At 30.5% G+C, this 16,195-nt stretch overlaps 1 long non-coding RNA gene across 3 annotated transcripts; it reads right to left on the reverse strand.

Annotated features, from left to right (window-relative positions):
* Positions 1-480: 480 nt before the first annotated feature.
* Positions 481-1,677, reverse strand: LOC121215475 (uncharacterized). Of its 3 annotated transcripts, XR_005911323.1 has the most exons (4): positions 1,638-1,677; positions 1,454-1,530; positions 922-1,316; positions 481-560 (listed from the first exon to the last, which is right to left on the reverse strand). It is a non-coding gene; the product is annotated as an uncharacterized lncRNA (long non-coding RNA). The 3 variants fall into 3 exon arrangements; XR_005911322.1 differs by lacking the exon at positions 1,638-1,677 and having other exon boundaries at positions 1,454-1,619; XR_005911324.1 differs by lacking the exon at positions 1,638-1,677 and having other exon boundaries at positions 1,406-1,619.
* Between the last annotated feature and the right edge of the window lie 14,518 nt (positions 1,678-16,195).

The following is a 16,195-nucleotide window of genomic DNA, read 5'->3' on the forward strand; positions in this document are numbered from 1 at the left end:
TTACTTTACAATCTGGTTTAGTCTAGTGCAGTCTGAAAAAAAAGGAATCTGAGCCCAAATGAGAAAGGGTTACAAAGAATGAAGCCAAGTTGTTACTATCTAATGCCAAAAACAGAATTGCACTACAATACATTGCTGGAAGAATGATGAATCAAATTACAAACAAATAAACTATGTTCTGAATAAGGAAAAATGGCATCCTCCATTTTAACACAGTGCTGAATGATGTATAATAATAACTTGCCAGTACCAAGATGACTTTCAACCAATCCCAGAACCTGAAATTGAAACTAAAATGGAAAATTCAAGACCAGACAATAGAAGAAAAAGAAATAGCTTGAGATTTTTAAAACCATGATTTATAGCCTTTTCTTTCAAATCAATGTAATAAATACCAATCAGATAGATTCATGTTTATACTAGATTACAACAAACTACCAGTTTTTAAGAAGCAATGCTGAATAAAGCACGGAATAACAAAATACCGGATCGATTCCCCCTCAAGCTTCAAGTATCTTGCAAACCTCATTGTGTCGAAAGCTATGTGCGTCGGACAATGGCTACAAAAAGAATTACTCACATCAGATTTATTTTCCCATTGTTATACCTACATCTTGCGAGTTCACTCCGTGCCCTACCAATAGCACGGGATAATACCTTAGACTAAGAATCACATTGTGAGCTACAAGGACCAAATTCCATTCGAACTCCAACTATTTTTCTTTTTCCTCTCCAACTCCGACCCTCAAAAAACTCAAATTCCAATCACCTATAACCATTACAATTCTCTACCCATCGGTCGAACCGTCGTAAACTGCCTTTAACCCCAACCTTGTATCAACAGTTCAACACCCATAAATTAATCACAACCCCCCAAAAAATGCTCATACTAGATAAAATAACATGAAATTTGAAACTTACAGTTCGGCCCCAATGATCTAAAGAATTCACATCAGCACCTTTCTCAAGAAGCAAATCAACAACTTCAATCCAACCTTCACAAGCAGCTAAATGAAGAGTAGTTCTCCTATCATAATCAGCTCCATTAGGCTCCACACCTTTGTCTAATTCTTGTATTACGCCAGCTTTATCCCCTTTACTTGCACATTGAAGCAGTCTATAAAGACCCCCTGAATCAACTTTCTATCCCACCAGCTTCTGTTCCAAAAACACAATACCCATCAATTTACTTCATAAATAAACAAAAATTTCACTTTGAGTCATTCCATAATCTCGAAAAGGAATCGAATTTACCGTTGAAGAATAATGAGACGGCCTGAAATATTCTATTTTGATTGCGAAACTGATTTTGAAAACTTAAAAATACAAAAACAAAAGCTTGAATTAAAAAGGCTTAAATCGACACAATGACAGTTAATATCGTAGTTGTAATAGGAGACAATACAAATGGTTTCATCATCGTCGATTGTTTCGGAGTTGACGAAGTTATTACCCAATTTTTTCATCATCGGCCTCCGATGAAGACAATGTTGAGGATTTGTTATGAAAGCAGAAGAAATGAGGACAGATCTGCAATACCGATGGAAGAAGAAGCAGAAATCTATGAAGGCAGAAAAAGGAAACGAAAATAAGAAATGGGTAAGGATTCTCTAATCGGCGCTGGATGGGGGGAATACCTATTACGGGACCGGGTGTATTAAGGAAGGAACAGATTTGGGACGTAATGGAAATACAACCAACCAAACAACGGATTAAAGGGGGATTAAGTGGAGCCCACCGATTAAGGGTGTATTGGCTATGCCAATACATCCAACCAAACATGGTGTTGGTGTTAACATTATAATCATATTTTTATAATTGCCAAAACTTTGGAGGAGCCAAAACTAAACAAAAATGTGTTAAAAATCAAATTAATTTATTCATTTTTATAGGGACCGAAAATGAAATTATTCCATTTAATGAAAGACTAAAAAATCTTAAATTTAATGTTTTAGTTTTTGGTAAGACCTAAAAGGCAATTCTCCCATTTAGTCAATGAGGGCAACACCCCTGCTACGCCTTGAATAGAGTAACGAAATCCAGAAAGTATTGCATGTTTAATTTTAAGTTTATTACCAAAAAAAAATTAAGCCTTCAATTGAGTTCTTAAAGATGAAAATTTAATCAATCAAGCCCCTTAATTAATGTTGATTAAATTTGGCCATTAAGTCTTGTTGATGTGACTAACACTCCATTTGTTTCAATGTAAAATGGTCAATGTAAAAGGCTTTTTAGTCAATATAAAATTACTCCTTATTTCTGTCAAATGTCTTACCAAATCTTTTTTCGTAAAACATTTTTCAAACTAATAAGGTTCACTATAACACCCTCATACCCAATCCAAATATCGGATCAAACCACCAGGATGTTAAATTATCTACTACATTCTTCATTTATCAAATATTTTCTATAAAATTTCATAATTTATCAATTTAGTCCTTTTTTATCATAAAAGTTCAATATTCACTAATTGATCATATTAAATCAATTTTATTTCTTCTTACACTTTAACCACACAATTTATCTCAATATCTTATTTCACATATCAAATTTCTATGTATTTCACTTCTATTATTTCATCCACATTGTCGAAACCATTTTTTATTTTGGGAAAAAAACAAAAATTAGTTGTCGACGAAAATTGGAGTTGCCACCAATCTTTTATTAAGGTGTGATTGGATCACCTAAAAATGACTTTGGTCTACGAGTTTTTAGAAAAAAATGGGTTTGGGAGTCAGTTACGTACGAGGAAGGATTAGCACCCCCGTAACGCCCAAAAATTGGTACCAAGTTGATTAATAAATGTCTTAATGTCGAGAGTTAAAAAATACGATCCTTAATTAAGTTATTTATTAAAACTCTCTCATTTTGAAAAAGAAAATGCCACACCCAATGCGTTAGGGCACGATATTTTATTTTTTTCAAGATGAGTTTGTCCAAAAGATTTGTGTGATAAAATTTAAAAGAATATTCAAGTGTTTAAGATTTATGACGAAACCGCAGCCCAATACATTAAGGCACAATTTCTCAACATCCCAAACATTAAATATTTCCTTTATTAATATATATATTTTAAAAAAATCTTTGTCTCGAGAAATCAATACGTCACATCCAATGCATTAGGACACGACATATTAAATTCCCAACAACAAGCCTTTTCATTTTTATTTTGATCAAAGAGCAATTCTCGATTATTAGATTTAACGAAGAAAATCGGAACCCAATACGTTAGGGCTCAATTTTCTTGAAAATCCTAAATACGAGTATTATCTTTATTTTGGAAAGTTTTGAATAAAATGATTTTGATGCTTGAATGATATCGAACATAGCCTTTTAAGCGAATAGAATGCGGTAAATGATAATATACAACATTGAGCGATAATTCGTAAATAAAACATACACTAATGAATGATAAATAATAAATGAATTCGAAAGAAAATACATAAACCTATTTAAGAGAGAATTTAAAGGTAATAGCTGAAATAATATGAAATCAATAATATATAGAATAAAAATAATTTATTACAAATTATATATGTATATATAAAATAGTATTGTATAAAAACATTTTCATATAAATCTTTAAGATATATAAATATGTAAAGTGAATTTCGAAAATACATTACAAAATAGGAATATCAAAGAATATATACAAATCATGTTGGATTTACCTAAAATATAAAAAAGTGTGATAAATCAAAATAATAGCAATATATATTGAATTTCAAAATAATGATACATTATAATTTTTTTAAAAAGGGTAATATATACATATAATTCAATAAACTTATAGCCATAATACATATAAAATGTAAAATAAAATGGAAAATACTAAGCTTAATCATTAAAATAGTATTAGATTCAAAATTAAATATATATATATTTTTTTAAAATAGTGGAGTAAGAAATCAAGCACATTGAATTAATAAGGATTTAAATTGAACTCCAAATAGAATTAAAGGAAAAAAATGAAGGGCCTAATTAAAAGGCGCGAATAACTCATAAGGCTCGAATGAGAAAATATCCCTATCCTTTGAAACGCGTCACTTTATTTGGGCTAAATAAATAAATAAATAAAATTCGCAGTGGTATCACCTTCTCCTTTTTTTAAAATCGTAAATAAGTAAAAAATATCGAAAAAAGAAAAGAAAAGAGTAAGCCACCTTTAAAAAACTGTCAATCGTTCTTCCTTTCTTATTGATTTTTCTCCTCCTTTTACAATGAAGGGAGAGGCCTCTATTTATAGCTAAGCCTCCCCAAATCCAACGGTACAGATCAATTACATCAACAGCTAAGATTAAAGGGTATCTACAAATTAAATCTCTAAGATTACAAAATCAGATCTTCTAAGATTGCATATCATATCCAAGATTGCATATATCATATCTAAGATTGCATATCCTTGAAGATTATGCTTCCATAAGCTTGTAGATGGACCTTCAACCTTTTCAAGTAATGGGCCATTCCGATCGGGCCAAATGATATAATTTTGTACTGGACTTAGACTTTGTTTTATTATTTTGGGTTTATTATTTTTTTGTGAGTCCGGGCTAAAATTGGGTATTACACACATATCTTCTCAAATTTAACAATTTAGTCACTGTCATCATAAAAATTCCATATTTTTCCACAATTTCACTTTTACAATGCTTTATGTATATTTCATCATCTCATAACACATTCATTAAACTTTTATCATAATTTCCTTATTCACATATTAAATTGTTTCACACTTAAAATTTTGTACATGTTTCAATTTAGTCCCTATTGCCATGTAATTTATTTTTTACCATATAAGCACTTTAATAAAATAATTCATTATAATATCTTATTTCACATAAATTTTTTTTATGAATATCACCTCTCTTGTTTCAATTATAAATTTCAAAAAGTTTACAATTTAATCCTTAACATCATGAAGATTCATTATTTACTATAGTTTCACATTAACATCACCTTGTAATCAATTCACTACTTCATTTAAAACTCTTTATCATAAATCTCAAGTGTATGTTAGTTTCATTGGAAACAACTTTTATGAAATGTTTTCAGGAAATCTGCCAAGTAACAGAAAACATTTCATACAAATTCGTTCAAACACAAAAGAAAAAAATTAGTTTTTCCAGAAAAGTATGTCATTTTCTAGAATTCATTTTCAGTGAAACAAACGGAAATATTTGCAATAATTATTTGATTTTATAAATAAAAATTTATTAATTAAAAGATGAATTAAAAACAAAAAAACTTGAAAATAATATAATTATTGATTAAAAACATTAATTAAAATAAAAAAAGCTTGAAACAATATGAAATAAAAAAATACATTAATATGCTTATAAAAATAATGGAACTTGGGACTCAAGGATGTAATCTCAATTATCTAATCATCTAACTAAAGGAACTAATATGTTAAAAATATTAATTAAAAAAAAAGAAGCTTGACGCAACATGAAATAAAAAAAAATACAAATGTGAGTAGGAGAGAAATTGAACTCAAGGCTCAAGGATAAAAATAGTAACATTTAACTATCTGACCAAAATAGATAATTTGTCAAAAATATCACAAGGTGGCTAAACACCTTACTGAAAATGCGTCCAACTTTATCTTTCCAAAATCGATCTATTTCGATAAATATCATAAAAATCGACCTAAACAATTAAATTTCTTTAAAAATCAGAATTTTTTTTTCATAATTTAGCCTATTTTAAAAGGTATGTACAATTCAAATATCCAATTCATTTATCATCTTCATAATTATAATAATAAATAAATAAATAAATAAAATGCTAATTAAAATTCACAAACTTTATTGTATGGTTCTTTCAAGAACTTTCTTCCCCTTACCCCTTACTTTTCAAGTTTCAAACTTTTTATCTCGCCTTTATTAAAGTATGCTTCGCACTTATGTGTTTGCATACTAAGACTTCGTTTAAATATTTTTTCCATTTTCTTATGTTTATTTCATAAAAAGCATCTTAGTTAATGAAAAATAAGTCTATTTTATTATAAATTGACTTACTCTTTAAATAAACGTAAGTTATTTTTCGGAAAAGAACTTATTTATAAGTTATTTTATTTTATATAAAAATTAACTTGAATCAAGCTTAATATTATTATATTAATAAAAAATATTTTTTAATTTTTTAAATGTTAATATAAAATATTATAATGTTGAATATTATTTTAAATACATATTTAACTATTTATATTTCATTTCAAAAAATTATTTATAGTTAATCATATAATATATTATTAATATGATTAATATAATATATTATTTTAATAAATTATTTAATTTTAAAATTTTATATTAATAATAAATTTTAACAATAATAATTTTAAAGTTTAAATTTTAAATAGTATTCTTAATATATTATTGAAAATATTTATATTAGTGATTTAATAATAAATAATTATTTAATAATAAATATTTTATAGTATAAAATATGAATATTTTAATTATATAAATATGAGTATTTGTTTAAATCATGCTTAGCTTTACTTATCTCTTCAACTATAATGTGTCATTATTCACTCATATATATGTAAGCTATGTAATTTAAATTAAGTTTTAATTAGACATAATTCATTATTAAGTTTATATATGATATAAATTATTATAAAATATTATCTTATTATAAAATACAATTTGATTTTCTAAAGGAAATGTTATTATACTATTTTGTACTAAATATATTTATGTTGTGTTTGTTTCACTAAAAACAACTTTTAAAAAATGATTTCAGAAAAATTTGTCAAACAATGAAAAATATTTTATACAGAATCATCTAAATATAATAAAATATCAACTTTTCCAAAAATTCAATTTATTTTCCAGAAATCATTTTCCAAAAACTATTTTCATTGAAATAAATATAGCCTAAGATACAATTTATGAAGCGGCTAGTTCATCAATGTATAGTAAGTTATAATTGTTGGAAGTATTGTTCTAGGAATATATATGTTAGATTTACTAAAATTTGATTGAGATTAATTGAATAAAGTATATGAGAGATAAATTAGACATTGGATGTAACATCACTAACATTTAGTCTTTACTAAAAGACATCTATTCATACTTTCCCTTCCAATTTCAATTCGCGTTGACACGTGTTCAAAATCATCAAAGAAGACAGAAATGAATATATTAAGATCAATGGAGAAAATAATTAAATACTATGGGAAATTAAAAATGACTTTTAAGTTTAGAGAAATTAAATTAAGAAGTGGATTGAATTAAAATAGTGTGAGAAGTATTGGGCCATAGTGCAAAATTTAAAAGTAAGATATGATGGAATTAGATGGATGAGAAAAAGAATAAGAACTTAGAGTGTAAATTGACCATGAAGTACATAGTGATGTGATAATAATAATGATGAATATACTTTATTTTAATTAAATGTTAAAAAAATTGGAGGATGGATAAATATTTCATTAGAAAAGTGTAGAATGTTCCATCATCTTTCTTTTTCTTTTCTCCTCCTTCTTCTCTTGTTACCTTCTCCCATCCATAGAAAAGTTTTCTTTCTATTAATTTTAGTCCTTCTCCACCATTTTAGCTATTCCAAGCTTTTAAACTTTAAATCCTACCAAAGGTTTTAGTAAAAAAAACCATAGGAATTTCATGATATGATTAGTTTTGGTGGTGATAACAATGATACACTTTGAGGAGAAAAGAAAAGTTAAGGTAAGACGATGAAATTTCTTAAAGATTTCTTGTTTATTTCACTCTAATAAATGAAAATAGTGTAGGGTTCTTGTTTTGATATTGAATGATATGTAGGCGTATTATGTTATTGAAGAGAAAGAGACGAAGGGTGAAGGACAAATTGGAGATAAAGGCAAAGGGGTTGCAAAAGAGAAAAAAAGGAAGAAGAAACACTCATCCAAGTATTTTTGTTACAAGTATATCAAGAAATTTACTTTATATTACTTAAACCTTTTATGAAAATTTGATGAATTAATTTAGCAATATCATGTAATCTTATTTTATATATTAAAATGATGCCTTGTATTATGAAATTTAATTGAAAGAAGGGTTGAATTGTAACACCCCAAGCCCGGCCTAGACGTTATGACCAAATCTAGAGATGTTATTGCAAGTTCATTTGAAAACCCAGAATTCGTTGGTTTTGAAAATGCGTCATTAGCTTTTGTTACGGGAAAATCCGATTTATTTAAGAACATATCTTTCTTAACCGATTTGTGAAACGGTTGTCTGTTTACATTTTCTAAAACATATAAGTTTGCAACGGAAATCTTCAGCGCGTTAGATTTTGGAAAACACCACTTATTGTTTGAAAATCCATTATTTTGTAGGAAAATCAAGCGTCGTCAATAAAAACGGTTAATCAATTTTGAGCGAAAAAAAAACGATAATAAAGTCCAAAACCAAAACAGTCCCAAGTGTCCAAATAGTCCAAAATTTACAAAACACCTTAATTCCATATTTAATTAAATCAAACGTAGCAAAATATTATAACCAAGCTCCCGTCACACCGATTCGCCTAAGTCTGAGAGTTACTTGAAAGTGATAAACAAACAGAGAGTGAGTTTTCGAAACTTAGTGTGTAACTTTTTAAATCAGTATCACAAATTAAATTTCAGACATAATTCGTAATAGAGAAGATACAAAACATATATCACATACAAAAACAGAAACAGATGCAAATTTACAATCCTACCCCCATCCGCTACACACCATCTCTGACCATCCCTACACATCATATAGGGTATTAAATACCCATCCAACCCTACACACTGCTTAGTGTCTGTATGATATTTTTCAAAATATTTATAGCTTAGCTGCCAGATCATTAGGCGATTTATTGCCGTTTACAGAAATATGTGTGGCTGAGCCACCAAATACTGCAGGTTATTATACTACCCAAACTTCCTCCATATACACAAATCTCATCCCAAATGCAAATACAAATATACCAAATGTCAGATATGTATATGTCATACATGTTCAAAATCAAACTCAAGTCATGTTTATCGAATATCAGGCCATACATAACATTTTTTAGTTCATACATAGCATATTACATATTTTACTTATCTTATATCATTTCAAACATGTGTATTTATATCTAATTTTACACAAACAGATGGTCAAAATTCGTGTTTTATAGCTTAATTTATAACATACTAACCTTATGGAAAGCCTACGATCGATCCAAACAATGTTTACGATCTTAAGAAAAAATTTAGAATTTTGGGCCCACGTGCTCCTGTGTCCCATACGGCCTAAATGGCCAGCCCGTGTTGTCCACATGATCTCACAGACGCCCGTGTGACCCACACACCTGTATGGCCGACATGGCCCGATTGGCCTAGACTGTGTGTCTCACACAGTCCAGTACATAGCCTGTCACAAGGTCGTGTGTCACAAACGGCCCACCACACGACCGGGCACACGATCATGTAACGTCAACAGTCCACTTTTTCAGCTTTCACTATTCGTTGTTTTTTAAGTTTTTCGTTACACACCTGGTCTAATTTTGATGTGAAATCACTCATGAGAATTCCAGAACCTAAGAATTAACCACAACTGTGCTTAAACAACCCTCCCTAAACCCATCCATACACTTACCTTTAAACGAACAGCACTACGCGAATCCTGAGTTGCTGGAGGAGCGCCAAACGTCCATTGATCCTCTCCTAAAAGCACATCAATACAATTAAAAGCAAATCCAATATAACAACCACTTGTTAGATTGAGCATAACAATCAATAAAAGAAAAAAATACCAAAAGTAAAAAAGATGAATCGATCTCTTACCCAAACAAAATTAGAATACCCACGAAGACACGAGCAAAAAGATTCTCACCACCCTCAAGGTTCGAAACACAAAAGCACAAGCAATCTTGTGAATAGAATTTGATTTGGCGAAAACTAGCGAAGTGGATAGAATTCATAAAGAAGTAACAAAGCAAAAAAAAACCAAAAAAAAAAGGTAAATGGAAGAAAATGAAACCCACGTGAAATAAATTTCAAAATCACAAAGGAATAATGGAGTGAGAGATGTGAGAGTGGAGTGGGGGGATTTTCCTGGAAAACTCCTCTACTTTTTAAAAAATTAACATTCCTTAAACCAAGCCTATGGGGCCTTAAAAATAGTTTGGAAACAATTAGGGCCTAATTTGAAACAAAATAAAAAATTCTAGAAAAATTTAAAAATTTTGAAAACAAGGATTACACAGTCGTGTGACTTAGAAACATGGTCGTGTGGCTAATCGTGTTCAATTCGAAGTATGGGTCACACGGTCGTGTCCCAGCCAGTGTGCCTACCTGTGTGAATATTCGAACTAAGATCACACGACTGTATCGCCAAGTCGTGTAACTCTCTAAGACCGTGTGGACCAACCTGCACTTAAAATAAATAGGAAACGTGGTCGTGTGTGCCATGTAACAACTCATGTCTCAAGCCGTGTGCTACCAAAATGACCCTTAATGTAAGCCATCTCAACTTCCATTTCTTATGCAACAAACCAAACCATTTCCAATCACATTCAAATGGTTAAAACACATTCAAACATACCTAAAACATGTAAAAATAATTATCCTATATGTCTAACCAATATGCCATCAATTGGCACCACAATTCATATACCAAAACAATTCAACTTAATATCATAAATCCCTATCTTAAACATACTTTACATACAACATTTAACCATTTCATTCACATTCCAATAAACCATAAGCCATCTATATTCACAAGGCATACACAAGTAACCAAAAACATATATTCATTACAACCCATATTTATCTTCATATCATAATGTTTATATGAAATTTTACTACATTCACAAATAAATCCCTAAACATGAAAATTACCAAAAATCACTTAACAAAATACTTATTTTTTAGTAATCAAACTATTGAATCTATCAACTAAGTTCACAACCACCTAAAAATCATTCATGGTAAATCCTTAAACTTTTAACAATTTTATGAATTGACCTCCGGTTAGCTAGATTAAGCTAAAACATTCACAAAAACATAAAATTCATTAAAAACGGGGTCAAAATCACTTACCATGCATGAAAAAGTATTGACCGAAGCTCTCTAGTTTCTCTAATAGAGGATTTAACTATGGTAAATTAAAGGAAGAAGATGACAATAGATTTTTTCATCTTTTGTTTTAAATTTCCAAACTATCTAATTACAAAATTAACCTTTCAAATTAAACAAAATTTCACCAAATGCCAAGCCTCAACTGTCCATTATCTAATGGTATGGGATATTTACAATTTAAGTCCACTTTTTTATCTTTCTCTAGCCATTTGACAACTTTAACTAATAAAAACTTACTTTTGCAACTTTTACGATTTAGTCCTTTTCACTTAATTAACTATTTAAATGTTAAAATTTCTTAACCAAATTTTAATATGACTAATAAATGCTCATAAACATTAAATAAATAATAAAATACTGAATCTCTTGTCAGAATTATGATCTCGAAACCGCTATTTCTAACACCACTGAAAACACGCTATTACAATATAAATGGCATGCCATTAGAAAAGTGACTAAGTGCGCAAGTTATAGCGGCACTATGGTGCAAGTGAAAGTAACACTATAGTACAAGTGAGTGGCACTTCGGTGCAAATTGATGTCCACACGTCCGTGTGAAGAATAGTGGCACTTCGGTGCATCTTACCAACATTTTTGTATATCCTATCATGTTCTATTAAGTCTACAAGTGGGAAATTGTATTAAAAAAATATATAAGTTTACATTAAGTGAGTAATTGTAAGTGGCTTGTATGGTGTGAATTGGCACCTGGTTGTAGTTATTTTTTAAAACAAACTTGTGCATGAGGTTAGAGATTAATGCTAGTATTATACACATGATCATGTATATATATTTATTCAGGAATTTGTATAGATTAAAATTTGATTATATTGTATAATACTTGATATATTTACTAAGCATTCGTGAGCTTAACGCGTTTTCTTTTAAATGCATAGGTAAAGTTTGTTTTGAAGCTAGAAGTTGAAGGGCATTCTCAACTCATCTCATCACAAGTCAAGTTTGAAGAGAGCATGAACTAAATTTTAGGCATTTGTTATGGCATGTACAATTGGATAATGTTAGATTTATTTTGGATGCATGTTATGAAAAACATAGATGTCATGGTTAATTTGTAAACTTTTCATTTTGGATATATTTAAAGTTGTTCATGATAATTTGGGTAAGGTTAAAGTTTAATAAAAGTGTACTTGTAGTGTATTATTTGTTATTTGGAAGGGTTAAGGCATTCGGAATTAGTTAATGGTGATTTGAAAGTGAAAGTGTGCAGGTTTGAATGTTACAGAATCGACATCGCGACGAGGGGCTTTTAACGTTGTGATGAGCAATCGATGTTGTGATGACAAGATGTTGTAGTCATGATGAGCTCAAGTCAGTAAGTCACATCATGATGAGGGATCTCCTTAACGTCGCGATGAGCTCTTGAACGCTTGAGTTTTTATGCTTTTGTCTCGAATTGAGTTTTGGTTTCTTCGAAAGTTTTCTAAAGCTCGTTTTAAGCTCAATTAAGCTAGATAATCATATGTTTGATGCATTATGAATGTTTTTTTGGTAGGGTAATATTAAATTTGCTCCAGCAACGAATGTGACATCCCAATACTTTGACCCGATAATCAGATTGGGTAAGGGGTGTTATATTTGGTGGTGTAACAGCCCGTTTTCTAATGCTGTCAGAAATAGTGGTTCCAATGTGTCAGTTTGTAACTATTAATTATATAATATTTATAACGTCATTAGTGTCGTATTAAAGTTTGGTTAAGAAATTTTATCGTTTTGATAGTTAATTAAGTAAAATGACTAAATTGTAAAAGCTGCAAAAGTTGAGTTCCATTAATTAAAGGTTCAGGATGATAATTGATAAGTAAGGGAAGGTGCTTAGTTGTTAATTACACCATTAGGAAGGTGAATGGACTGTTTGGCTTTCATTTATCTAAAATTTCATGTGGAATTAAAAGGGTAAATTTGTAATTATTTAAAAAAGCTTAAATTAAATTAAATTAAAATGAAATGGAAATTCCACCATCTTCTTTCTATTATTTTTCTTTCTTAGTCGAAACCCTAGAGAGAAGAAGAGAACACCATTCGACCAACTTTGATTCCTCAATAGGTAAGTAAAACTTCGTCCATTTTTAGTATTTTTTTTTGTTTTTGATCTCATATTAGCTTAATCTAGCTAATTCGAGGACCAACTCGTAAAATTGTCAAACGTTATAACTTTTGATATTGAAGAGTTGAGTTGTTTCTTGAATGTTTATGGATGATTAGTAAGCTTTGTTGTTAGATTGAATTATATTTTAAAGTATTTATGATTTTAACATTTAATGGCTAAATTGTTAAAGTGAATAGTTACAAGGATTTGTTGTGAAATAACAACAAATAGGAGCTTTAGAGAGGCCCTAAGAGGTTCGGTCAAGGTGGGTTTAAATTAAAAATGGTTAATTTGTATGTTTAAGGCCTAGGGACTAAATAAAATAAAAGTAAAATGTGAGCGTAAATTTGTAAAATGTCAAAAAGGACTTAATTGCATGAAATGATTTAATTTTGTTGTTGATATAGTTAGTTGAATGAAATTATTATTCTAGATCAAGAACGCGTTGAGAACCGCGAAAAAGAGAAAATAGCAAAATAGTCATTATACATTTGTTGTCACTGCAAATTAGTCCTGTAAGTTCGCTCGGTTTAATTCTAATACTTTTAATTACATTATTTGATGAATTAATTTGATGTGGCTTGGATATTACTGTTATGTATGCATATGAGAACTAGATGAAAAATCATTATAGCATTGATTATCATTGAAATCTCCTGAACCGATGAATGTAGAATATAGTACGATTGACATGCCAATAGGTTAAAGTACGCGTTGTATGAGATTAATTTGAGATAAAATGATGATTCTTGTTTATTTCCTGTTCACTGAATATACCGAAGTCTGGCATTTGTTGCAGACTATTATGCTATACTTCAGTGTTTTCTAACATGTTCTCAGGGGTGGTTGTTAGCCGACGGGCTATGCACTTGGTACGGAGGCATGTTATCGATTGGATTAGCTCATATGATCATTTGGCGTGTTCTTGGATGGTTAACCGTGTACTCGTATATGTATATTGTTCATTGGGCATTGGTTATTGAATTGTATTAATGTTTGAGTATTTCTTACTGGCTGTGAACTGTGTTGACAGGAATTTTGATATTGGGTTGTGACAGGGAGTTTGTTCGTTAAACTAATTGTTTGAATTATTATGTTATTTTGGTCAGCCTTATCATTTAATCGACGAACTTACTAAGCCTTATAAAAGCTTACTCGTGTTTTGTTGTGCTTTCTTGTATATAGAATTTCGTAGACAATCAGGCGATCAGATCAACTCGAAGATTCACACTATCCCAGGAACTCTTTTGGTAGATTTTGTAAACATCTAGGCTTATATGGCATGTAGTAGGTGTAACACCCCTAATCCATACCCGTCGTCGGAACAGGGTTACGGAGTATTATCAAAATATACAGATCAAATACGAACATTTTAGATTATTTAAAAATCATGTCAAAATTATTCAAAAAGTCCCTTATATGAACCCTAGAGGCCCAAAACATACATTAGAAACAAGTCGGGACTAAACCGGGTACTCAAAGAATTTTTCATGAAATTTTAAAATTTTTCCTTAGTGCAGGGAACACACATCCATGTGGTCAAGCTGTGTGGGCATTCGAATTAGGGCACACGACCGTGTCCGTACCCATGTAACTTTTTGACTAGGGTCACACGGCTAAGTCACACGCCCATGTGCTAAGCCGTGTGTAGGTGAAGGAGTCACACGGCCAAGCCACACGCCCGTGTGCCAGACCGTGTGAAAAATCCTAAGCATTCTGTTTTGAAATTTTAAGATGCAAGGAACACACGGCCAAGACACACATTTTCAAGGCCCTTTCCAAGGCCACATTTCTTACCCAATTTGTCTTCCACCTACATCAACACTTTAATACATTCACCAACCAATTCAAGACATTAAAACCAAGCCAAAACTAAGTCTTATGCATAACATATTATCACATATGTTCAAGTGTTCAAACTTACCAAATACACACATGTGCATATAGACATATTTTACTAATTATGCTATCTCAAACCTAATCATCAATAGATATATAAACTTTCCACCATTTAACCATTTCAAACACACACATCAAACATGTTTAGGCCATATATATTTATATATCAAAATATACCAAATACAAGTCATACCAATGGCTAGTTTCAACTAAATATTTATATGTCATCATTTGGCCAATTTAACTTATACATGCCACTATATCCAAAAGTAATTTTGTTATTTATACCAAAACGAGCTGAAGGATAGTGTGATATTGCTCTGACCCGTGTCCAACCTTTACGAGCTTTTGAATACTATAAAACAAAGGAAATAAACAAGGTAAGCATTTAATGCTTAGTAAGTTCGTATAACGAGAAATTAGCTTACCATTCATTTTCATTAAAATAAACATATAAGATGCATCCAACAATTTGGCTAATAGACTAAAACACACAACTTCATCAAACATGTTAGTTATTTACTTCACATGAATTTCAAGAATTAAGTATGAGCTCATCAATACCAAATTTCCATGTATTTCATGTATATACAACTAACAATTCACTTTAAATTCATTTATTTTCTTGTATTAGCTTTTTACCCATTGAATCATTTAAAATATCAACGGATACCCGAGTAGTACACATAAAGTGTACAAGTCTATACTTCGTCAATTCATATTCGGGAAAGCCTGTACGAGAACATAAACGGGATGTCCTCTCTCAAGCCATATAATGGGAAGCTCATATGAGCCATGTAACGAGAAGCTTATCCAGGCTGTATAACGGGAAGCTCATGCGAGCCAATAACGGGTAGCTCTGAAGAGCCATTAACGGGAAGCTCTGGATAGCCATATATCGGGAAGTTCAAGCGATCCATATTGGGAAGCTCACAAAGAGCCATATAATGGGATGCTCATAAGAGCTGCAGTGTGCCCACAACATATGCAGAACCACAATCGATCGGGATACTCCGAAGAGCTATTAACGGGAAGCTCACAAGAACCATATAACGGGAAGCTCAAGAGGGCTAATATCGAGACGCTCTTTTAAGCTATGATGTGTC

Source organism: Gossypium hirsutum, chromosome D03 (assembly GCF_007990345.1).
Source record: "Gossypium hirsutum isolate 1008001.06 chromosome D03, Gossypium_hirsutum_v2.1, whole genome shotgun sequence".
Lineage (NCBI taxonomy): Eukaryota > Viridiplantae > Streptophyta > Magnoliopsida > Malvales > Malvaceae > Gossypium > Gossypium hirsutum.